The 10591-nt window shown below is 38.2% G+C and overlaps 1 pseudogene; it reads left to right on the top strand.

Annotated features, from left to right (window-relative positions):
• The first annotated feature begins 7791 nt into the window (after nucleotides 1-7791).
• LOC123457029 lies at nucleotides 7792-7914 on the top strand (annotated as a pseudogene).
• Nucleotides 7915-10591: the final 2677 nt, after the last annotated feature.

Here is a 10591-nt window from a genome sequence, read left to right as displayed (position 1 = left end):
TCTGTTCTCATCATACATTTAATTGGCATTGCCTATATTCTCTATTAATGTGTATTTCCCGCTTCTATTGTCTTCTCTATCTTCTAATTTTACTGTTATTCAAACACTATTCACTACTCCTGCTCTGCTTATTTTTTACCATTCTTTTCCTTAGTAACTAATATCATAGGACATACTATACTTTGCTCAAATCTTTACTCCACAAAAATTATTGGAGTTGAAGAGGCAATTGATTTTAGTTGGTTATTACTGCTTTCATAGTGGATATATCTATTGGTTCTGGTTGCTTCTGAAGTTAACATTTTATACTTGGATTACAGGTGGAGATGTAAATGGATTCCAGTGTTTTAAGTACATGGGCTAAGTGTTTAACTACTGAGTTACTCTCTCAGCCCATCATGAGAAAAGTGGTATTTTAATCTTATTACAAACTTGTCCCACTTGAAGGTTTATAAATTATATATATATATATATATATATATATATATATATATATATATATATACACATATATATATATATATATATATATATATATATATATATATATAATGTGTAAATTTATATATATGAGGTTTTATTGAGGTAGGGTCTCACTATAGCACAGGCTGACCTAGAATACACTATGCAGTCCTTGGACTGTCAGCAATCCTCTTATCTCTGCCTCCCGTGTGCTGGGATTAAAGGCATGTGCCACCATGCCCAGCCTAATAATTTTTTTTTGTTTTGTTTTTTGGTTTTTCGAGGTAGGGTTTCAATCTGGTCCAGGCTGACCTGGAATTAATTCTGTAGTCTCAGGGTGGCCTTGAACTCATGCTGATCCTCCTACCTCTGCCTCTCGAGTGCTAGGATTAAAGGCGTGTGCCACCACGCTTGGCTCCTAATAAAATATTTTTTAAAAGAAAAACTTAACTATATTTTAGACGTACCTGAATAAATGCAGCTGCTATAACTGATGAGGTATTTCACCAGTAAGTATAAAGTATATTACATAGAAAGACCACATAGAGAAATGGAGAGTCCCTGGACTGTAGCTTATTTATATGGCATCTTTTCCTAGTAAAACTCAGAAGACAATAAATATTTGTATACTAAGATGTCTCCAAACAATGTCACTGCTAGAAAAACTTAAAAGGATTTTCTTTAATTGACTCAAAGTAAATGGGATAGCATGACTTTTATAATTTATAGTATCATAAAATAAATTTCTCAGAATGATATCAACCTCCACACAGAAAGGCATGTGCACTATTATGGGAGTTTCTAGGTAGAAATCATTTAAGTTTCTTCATAACATTTTTACTTCCTTTCCAATTCACAGCTTTTAAAAGATGAAATTTGATCCATGGACCTGGAGAGATACAATAGCCTTCTTCATTCATCACAAAGAGGTTTTGTGGCATTAAGAAAAAGTAATAAGAACATACACTATATAAGAATTCAAATATTTAAAAATCAGGTTGTAGTTGTAGTTACCATTTCAATTCTGAGACAAAACATACAAAAAAAGAGCTGAACAGAGGAAATAGTTCATTTTGGCTTAGTGTCTCGACAGATTCTTCATGATGTCAGGGCAGAGGCTGGACATCTCTTCTGTCACAGCAGGTTGAAAATAGCAACAAGAAAGGAGAGAACCACCCCATTATACCTCAAAAGGGCCCCAGCTGAAACTAAGAACAATTGGCAGAACAAGCAAGGGTGCTGTTTTCTTGGTGAACCTGGTACCAGCACAAGGGTGAAAGAGATCAACACAAAGATCAGTCAATTCTTACCAAATCAGACATCCAGAGACACAGAGGCTCCCAACACCTCATCACTGAAGCAGAACTAAAATGAACCCAACATGGATGAGAGAAATTTTGTGGAAGAAGGAGTGGAAAGAATGTCAGAGCCATATGTTGGATCATGATATGCAGAGATATTTCCTTCTACCCATAACTGAGGGCTAACTCCACAATGCATAACCCATATACCTCAACAAAGAGGTGCCAGGTGTTGGGGAAAGGACAGGGAGGAGGCTAATAATGGTACCAACTTGAATGTATTTACTGAGTAAAAAACAATTAATTAAAAAATTAAAAAAGATAATAGAAGCAAGAGCAGAAATGTTTAAACATAGACATTCAAAATCTATTTATGCCACTAATTCCCAATGTAAAATTAATTTTCATCCTTTGTAAAGTGGGAATAAGAGTATATAATCTCATATCAATAAGTGTCTTCATGGTGTATGTCTGCTGACCACATAGAAACTTATTTACGTTGAAATGCATAGTTTGGAGAAAAACGAAATATAACTTGATTGAATTCTTGTGCAACCTTAAAACTGATGATTTAATAAATATACAAAGAACAAAAAAAGATAAAAATAAAATATAGAATTCAAAAATATAAAGAAAGAAAATAGAAGCAAGAGAATGAGCTGAAATGTAACAGTACAAACCCACCCACAATAATATACCTCCTCCAGCAAGGCTCCACATCCCAAATTGACACCAGTTGAGGAAAAAGTATTCAAAATACATAAATATTTTCAGAGGTATCTGATTCAAACTACAGCAATAGTGTAATGAAAAATGACTTAACTACATGAAAAAGTAAAATATGTATAAGGAGGTTTATTATAGCTTGTTTCATCTTTGTATGCTAACTTTTTTTTTTATCCTCCACATATATTTTAATATACTCATTATCCACATGTTCTAACTGACTTCCATTAAAATTTTCACTTTCCATTTATTTTTATTTGGAACATATTTTGAATAATGTTATGTTGGAATGACTTCAAATTTTATGTCACAGTTGCTCAAAAATTTTGTAAACATTGCCCTCAAAACAATCACATAGGCATTCCAAGAAAGTATAGGCAACATTTTAATGATCTTCACAATCTTTCTTACAAACCAAACAAGTTTTTTTTTTTTTTTTTTTTTTTTTTTTTTTTTTTGTTATGCTGTTGTTGTTGCTGCTGCTATTTTTGAGGTAAGGTCTAGCTCTAGCCCAGGCTGACCTGGAATTCACAATGTAGCCTCAGGATGTCCTCAACCTCATAGTGATCTTCCTACCTTTGCTTCCCAAGTGCTAGGATTAAAAGCATACACCACCATGCCTAGCAAAAAATAAGTTTGTTTGTTTTTTTTTTAAACATACAGTGGCGAAGTTAACTCACACTCTGCCATAATAATGAAAAGAATAAAAAAATCCTCATGTAAACTATCTATGATATTCAAATGTAAAGGAGAAAAACAGTAAACAACAACAACAAAAAAGAAATATACAAGTGTATTTCCTGGGAAGAAGAATGATTAGACAGGTTAAGTTAGGTCTGAAAATCAGAATACCTAAAGACTGACAAAACTCTGACAGAATCTTGTAAGGAATCTGACTTCAGGGGTAAATTACCAATAAACTTGGCCACTGCTTTTAAACTAGTAGGATTGGTCTAGAATATATGATCAATGTGGTAGTTTGAATAGATGACCCCCAATACATTCAGGTCTTTATGGTTTGTAGTTTGCATCTGTAGCCACCTGGCTGGAGGCAATGTCACTGGGTGGATCTTAAGGTGTGGTGGTGGGTTTCAGATTTCAATCTAAAGATATGCAAAGTGTGCCTAGCTGGAGTTCCTGAAGTGTGCTGTGCTGTGTGGCTTTTGGCTTGTACTTCTCTCTCTCTTCTTGGACCTATGAGGGTAGGCTATTTTTTTCTGCCATAATGGAACTTCCCCTGGATCTGTAAGCTTCAATAAATATTCCTTCCTCCATAACTGTGTCTGGTCTGAAAGTTCATCTCATTGAACCTGAATCTGTCTGCTACAGACTTGGTACTGAGGAATGGACTGAGGTGAACCTGACCATGTGGATGTTGATCTTTTGGAACATTTGTTTTGGAGGAATGGGCATGGACTTGAAGTTTGCAACTGAAGATGTCTTCTGGAGTGGTAAGCCAAGTTTTATGGACTATTCTGATTAGAGTCTGAGAACACAAAGTGCAGACAGCATTGAACTTCGAGTCTTGGTTTATGAGCTTTCTAAGGGGAAGTAAAGACTGCAGAGGACTTTGTTGGAACTGGGCTACTAGCATAAGGGCTGGCTGCATCCTGCTGCCCATGCCCAGAGAATTTGATCAAGCTTAAATTTGTAATGGACTGATGTGCTTGGCTGAAGATATTGGACTGAGAGATTTAAGATTTAAGCTGGAAAACTTTGAGCAAGTTAAATTTACTGGCACAGAGACTGGCTTTAGATTACTAATGCTGCTATTGTCAAACACATTAGCAATCTTCAAGGAAGATAGTCCAATTGCTTTACCATGGAAAGGATGCCTGAGGAAAGACTATCATAAAATGCAAACACTTTTGGAAGGAGTTGACTAGAGAAGGAATCTGCTTTTCAAGGTTATGATTTATTTTGTCTGTGAATTAAGAATATGGCTGTGTCCTGCACACCTGGTATTGGTTTCAGAAGCATGAAAAATGTGAGCAGTGGTAGTGAATTGCACATGGTCCCAGGAGCTGCTGCTGAGATGCAGCATGAGGTAGGGCCTGATGCCCTGATAGGCTAAAAGAGCCTTTGGAAGATGGACCGTGGTTTGCATGAAGACCTCAAGATGTTTTGGATATACCAGAACTATGCAAGCACTACCTTAGAGCGCACTGTTGGCCTGAGATGTAAGTGTTCCCTGGCTACTCTGCCCAGCTGGAGGGGCAGAATTGGAAAATCTGGAGACTGTCAGTCTCTGGTTGTATTGGACTTGAACTGCAGAAGTTTGATGTTTGTTTGATGGTGGTTGAGTTTGCATTGTTTTAGTCTCTCCTTGCTGTGCCTTATACCAGTTGAAAATGTTTACTCTGTGCCTTTATATGTTAGAAATGTTTAACTTGTTTGATTTTACAGGTCTTAATATCTTAAATTGGTCAAGACTGTGGGGACCTTTGATACTGAACTGAGTACAATTTACAATGTGTAATGGTTATAAATCTATTGGGGGCCAGGGGCAGAATGTAGTTTGAATAGATGACCCCCAATACATTCAGTTCTTTATTATTTGTAGTTTGCATCTGTAGCCACCTGGCTGGAGGCAATGTCACTGGGTGGATCTTAAGTTGTGGTAGTGGGTTTCAGATTTCAATCTAAAGATATGCAAAGTGTGCCTAGCTGGAGTTCCTGAAGTGTGCTGTGCTGTGTGGATTTTGGCTTGTACTCCTCTCTCTCTTCTTGGACCTGTGAAGGCAGGCCAGTTTCTTCTGCCATCATGGAACTTCCCCTGCATCTGTAAGCTTCAATAAATATCCCTTCCTCCATAACTGTGTCTGGTCTGAAAGTTCATTTCATTGAACCTGAATCTGTCTGCTACAATCTAGTAATACATATACACTTTTATATATTAAAAGGAACAAAACCCATATGAAACATGTGATAGAAAATATTGGTTATTAAAGGTTAAATCATACTTTAAAAATAGTGACAACAGGGCTGGAGGGATGGTTTAGCACTTAAGACATTGGCCTGTGAAGCCTAAGGGCCCAGGTTTGATTCCCCAGAAACTATGTAAGCCAGACGCACAAGGTGCCATATGTGCATGAGATCACACATATACATAAAGTGGTCCATACATTTTGAGTTCAATTGCAGTGGCTAGTGGTCCTGGTGTACCCATTCTCCCTCTCTATCATAATATACATTTTTTAATAATGACAACAAAATAAGAATCTATTAAGGGAAGATACTTCAAAGGGGTCAATTACAATTTGATTAAACTCATAAAGTACTTTCAAAACTGGTCATAAAGACATAACTCATACATTCATAATACTCAGAAGAAAATCCATAGAAATATATTGTGTCTTTTGAAGAGTTGCAAAGTAAAAGATATATTAGCCCTCTAAAACATCCTCAAAAAGAAAATCAATGGACATTTCCAAAGAGGCAGTTGAAAGAATGTTAAGAGCTGGTGGGTGGGGAGGAATGCTTTGGAATGGTGTTGTCTAGACATGATATGGCTGTTACTGTCATTAACTTATAGTCTCAATGATTACCTGCACAACATCTGTGTAAGATTTGGTCAGTTGACATTCTGTTATGGATAGGAGAAAGACATTGGAGACTACTCTCCAACACTGAGGAGTTACTGGCAGTTAATTATTACTAGGGGAGGAAAAGACATTTTTCAGTAAGGTAGCCACTAGTAAGTTACCCAAGCTAGCCTTGAACAGCTAGTGGGCTGGTTTGATAAACCTCAGGTCCACACATTTTCAGGCAAGATTCCACCTCCTAAAGTGTCCACCAGCTTTAGACTGAGGAGGAAGCTTAATTACAAGCACTGGAGGCTATGGGGAACATTTTACATTCAAATCAGAACATTAACCATACTTCCAAACAGACAGACATAAATGAAACTATATATATATATATATATATATATATATATCTTGGAAAATTTGAATAATCAGATTGGTCCAATCTTAAGCACTGTGTATATAGAAGAGAGTTACCAGACAAACCTATGACCATCAAGAAAATTCTGAACACAGTGAAAATGCTAACAGTGACATATAATAAATACTATGAGAGGTTAGAGAATGAAATTAGATTTACTCTTGGAATCAAGAAAGAGCATAAATCTCAAATAAAATCATTAGAAGCTGTGCATGATGGAGCACAACTTTAATACTAGCATTCATCACTCTAGAGCAGAGATAGAAGGATTGCTCTGAGTTGCAGGCCAGCCTTGGACTCTAGTGAGTTCCAGGTCAGACTGACCTACAGTAGACCTGCCAAGGTGCTTGCTTAAGGTGGAGGAAATACAGAATGGGTAGTAGAAGAAGGCAATTACAAATACCAGCTAAGTCCACGTGACCAGTTACAGAAATGAGGACTGTGATTGCAATGTTTCTGTCCTGTCTTGATAACAGAGTGTTTGTATCTACACCAATATTAAGATTATATCCTTAGCTAACTGTTGAATTTATATTAGACCCATTATATTAGAGACTAAGCTTGTGTTGGGGGAAAGATTTTGCGGTTCCGGTTGTACATGGGGTAGTTATGCGATGTTAGGTAGAATTATGAGCTTGTTACTGTTTTCATTTGGAAATTAAGTATGATGTAAGGAGACATGATTTGATGCCAAGTTGACAAGGGGTGGACTCGTGATAGTTAAGGTATTGTCAACTTGATCTGTTAGTAATCCACAGGCTGCTTCTAGGAAGGATCAACTAAAGGAGGAGGTCTTTCCCCCAGGGTGAGCCCTTCCCCCAGAGTGGGCGGCCCCACTCAAAGAGGGACTTGATATAAGGAAGCTCTGGGTAGAAGAGTTCCCTTTTATTTTCTTCCTTCCTTGGCTGCCGGAGCTGCTCCCTACCTTCTAGCATGGATTGAAGACCAATGCGGACTAAAGACCAACATCAACTGAAGACCCGCGTGGATCGAAACCCAGTGGCTCCTCAGGAAGCCTCCAGGCTTTCTTAGCACCATCTGCAGTGCCAGGTCAGGACTGCTGAGGCATCTGGCCACGTGGACTGAGCAGCTACCAGGTTCGGTGATTCTTGGGCCTTCAACTGCTATTGGGCTACTGTAAGCTAATCCAATAAATTCCCTTTTTAAAATAATTCATTCTAGCAATTCTGTTCCTCTAGAGAACCCTGACTAATACAAATTAGAAATGATAATTTCAGAGTATTGATCCAGTAGAGACTCTGAAGGTCCTTTTTGGGCCTCCAAGAAAAGTGCATAGTAAACATTACTTCCCCCAGTCAGTGAATGCAACAGTACCTTCTTTTTATTTTTCTTTATTGCTTCTCAGCCTTTTGGCTAAGCTCAAGTGTAGTATCTGTTCTTATCAGTTTAATATCTGACATATCCTCTATCTTTTATTTTCCTCAACAGAGACAATGTCACAAAATAGTGAACATTTTTATTTTGCTAGTGAATGAGCATATGCAACAAAGTTATTGATTATATGGATCATGGTTTTGACAAAGAATTTGTCTTGTGCATGGCAAATACTTCTATTCAATCTGAATAAAAGCTACCATGTTTATGCTGTTCTATCACAAATCATAAAATGTTTTCTCAGCATCCCTACATGGCCAACTTCCAGCTAGTACTAGTTCCCGCTTAGCATAACTGATAGCTCTGACCATGGTTCTAAACATTAGTTAAGGGAAAAACAAAGAAACATTGGAAAAGACTCTAAATATGCTTACTTAATACTACATGTCCATGCAGGTATTTGGAAGGAGAGAGATTTGTTAACTATTTTGGGAACTCCATATAACATTATAAGGAAATTCTGAATCTTCTTAGAGACAGTCCTACCTGCTTGAGGTAGCAATCTTACATTGCAATGGGCAGCAGAATGGAGAATTCATCCTAGGAAATCATTTGGCAGATCCTACAACTAAGGCTGCAGCTCTAAAGACAGAAGGGATGTTTCCCCTTCTATGGGATGATTTCCTCCTCCCACCTGAAAGGCCACAATAAACCCCAAGAGAAATCACTGAGGCACAAGAGGACAGCTATGACTTAGACCACCATGGGTGATGGGTTGCCTAAGTCCTTACAATGGAAACTTTGAATTCTCTTCATCACATGTGTCATTTCAGGAGAGAAAACTCAATCCAACTAACAAAGAGAATGCTCATAGGCAAGGGGATAACTACTGCAGTGGCTCAGATAGTTCAAGATTGTGAAGTTTGTCAAAAGACTAATTGTTTTAATAACTACTTACCTCTTTCTGGGAATCAGGAACAAGGGAAATATCCAAGGGAAGACTAGCATATAGCATCCATCCACCTGCCAGAGGGTCCTAAAACACACTTGCTATTGGTATTGGTATATACTTTTATTTGGTGGGTCAAGACCTTCCCCTACCAGATGGGAAAGGCTCAAAAAGGAATAAAGGCCTTTGTAGGTGAAATTATCCCAAGATTTGGAATACACAAGAACATACAAAGTGACAATGGGCCAGCCTTTAAGGCAGAAGTCACTCAAAAATTCTCCCAGACCTTGGGGATACAATTTAATCTCTACTGAGTCTGGCACCCCCAGTCCCTAGAAAAGTTAGAAAAGATTAATATCCTATTAAAAAACATGACTAAACAAGCTAATGCAAGAAATCCAGACCAGACCTCCTCTTCCAAACCATCGACTCTAGCCTTAGTGTAGTTAAAGAGTGCTCCAGGACAATTGAGATTAATTCCCTTTTGGCATTATATGACAGACCCTTCCTTTCCAGGGACCTGCTACATGATCCTGAGACTACCCAGCTAATATCTCATATTACAGATTTAGCTAAGTTCTAGCAGCTCTTCTCAGGAATAAAACAAGCAGACCCTGAGGCAGTGACGGTGCCAGGTTGCCCTCATGTTCCCCAGGATATGTAGTTTTAATAAAGACATTTTAGGAGTGCACCTCCAAATAACTTATCTGGGAGAGCCCTCACACAGTTGTTCTGTCTACCCTATGGCTGTCAAAGTGACAGGGATAGATGCCTGGATTCATAACACTAGGGGCAAAATGTGACATGCTTCTCAGGAGACTTTAAAGGAATCCATGATCAAAACTAGCTCTCCTACATCTGTCAACCCATGGAAAACTTCAAGCTGCTTTTCACATGTCAGTTGGCTCAAACATAAGAAAAGTTATTACTCCTGACATTGGAGAAACTTTTTTTCTGTTTTAATAACTTGTGTAGAAGCCAAAGGTAATTGGAGTTACCAGAGCTATAAAAGGCAAGGCCTCTGCTCCTAGGTTAAAAGGCCACAGGAGATGATGGAACACTTCTAATGTGTATTATACTATCCCTCTGGTAAGTCACCTGTCTTCCTCATCAGAGAGGACATGAGGACACAGAAACAACAACAACAACAAAAAAAAAAAAAAACAGTGTAAAATCTATAACAGTAGAGTCACAACAGAGGAAAATCAGTCCTCCAGGCTTCCTTAAAGAGGGGAGATCACTTGGCCAGCATGGCCCTGACTTATCCTAATAGATGACAACAAGGCAGAGAGAGCCATATAAAGGTCACAAGAGTTTCTTGGAAGAGCCATTTGTACCTCAGAAAGCATATCCTTGATTAAAGTTGGGCTACATGCTTGGTTTTGAACATTCAGAAAGAAAATAATGTAACCAAGCACAAAGAGGCACAACAAAGCTTAGAAGACACAGAAAGATAAATTTACTCTCTTTCATCACAATGCCTTATTTTCATCCTTGTTGGTGTTCAGTGTTTCCATTATAATCAAATATTCTTTTTTTTTAATATTTTTTGTTCATTTTTTATTTATTTATTTGAGAGTGACAGAGAGAAAGACAGATAGAGGGAGAGAGAGAGAATGGGCACGCCAGGGCTTCCAGCCACTGCAAACGAACACCAGACGCGTACGCCCCCTTGTGCATCTGGCTAACGTGGGACCTGGGGAATTGAGCCTCGAACCGGGGTCCTTAGGCTTCACAGGCAAGCGCTTAACTGCTAAGCCATCTCTCCAGCCCCAAATATTCTTTTATATCTATTCAGTTACAGGTGGCTCACCCTCAGATGGTTATACAGCAATCCATCTCCATCTGTGCAAGCCTCCTTGATCAGCTG

This window comes from Jaculus jaculus, chromosome X (assembly GCF_020740685.1).
Source record: "Jaculus jaculus isolate mJacJac1 chromosome X, mJacJac1.mat.Y.cur, whole genome shotgun sequence".
In the NCBI taxonomy this organism is placed as follows: Eukaryota; Metazoa; Chordata; class Mammalia; order Rodentia; family Dipodidae; genus Jaculus; species Jaculus jaculus.
The sequence above is the reverse complement of the archived record's forward strand: the minus strand, read 5'-3'. Positions and strand labels throughout refer to the sequence as shown.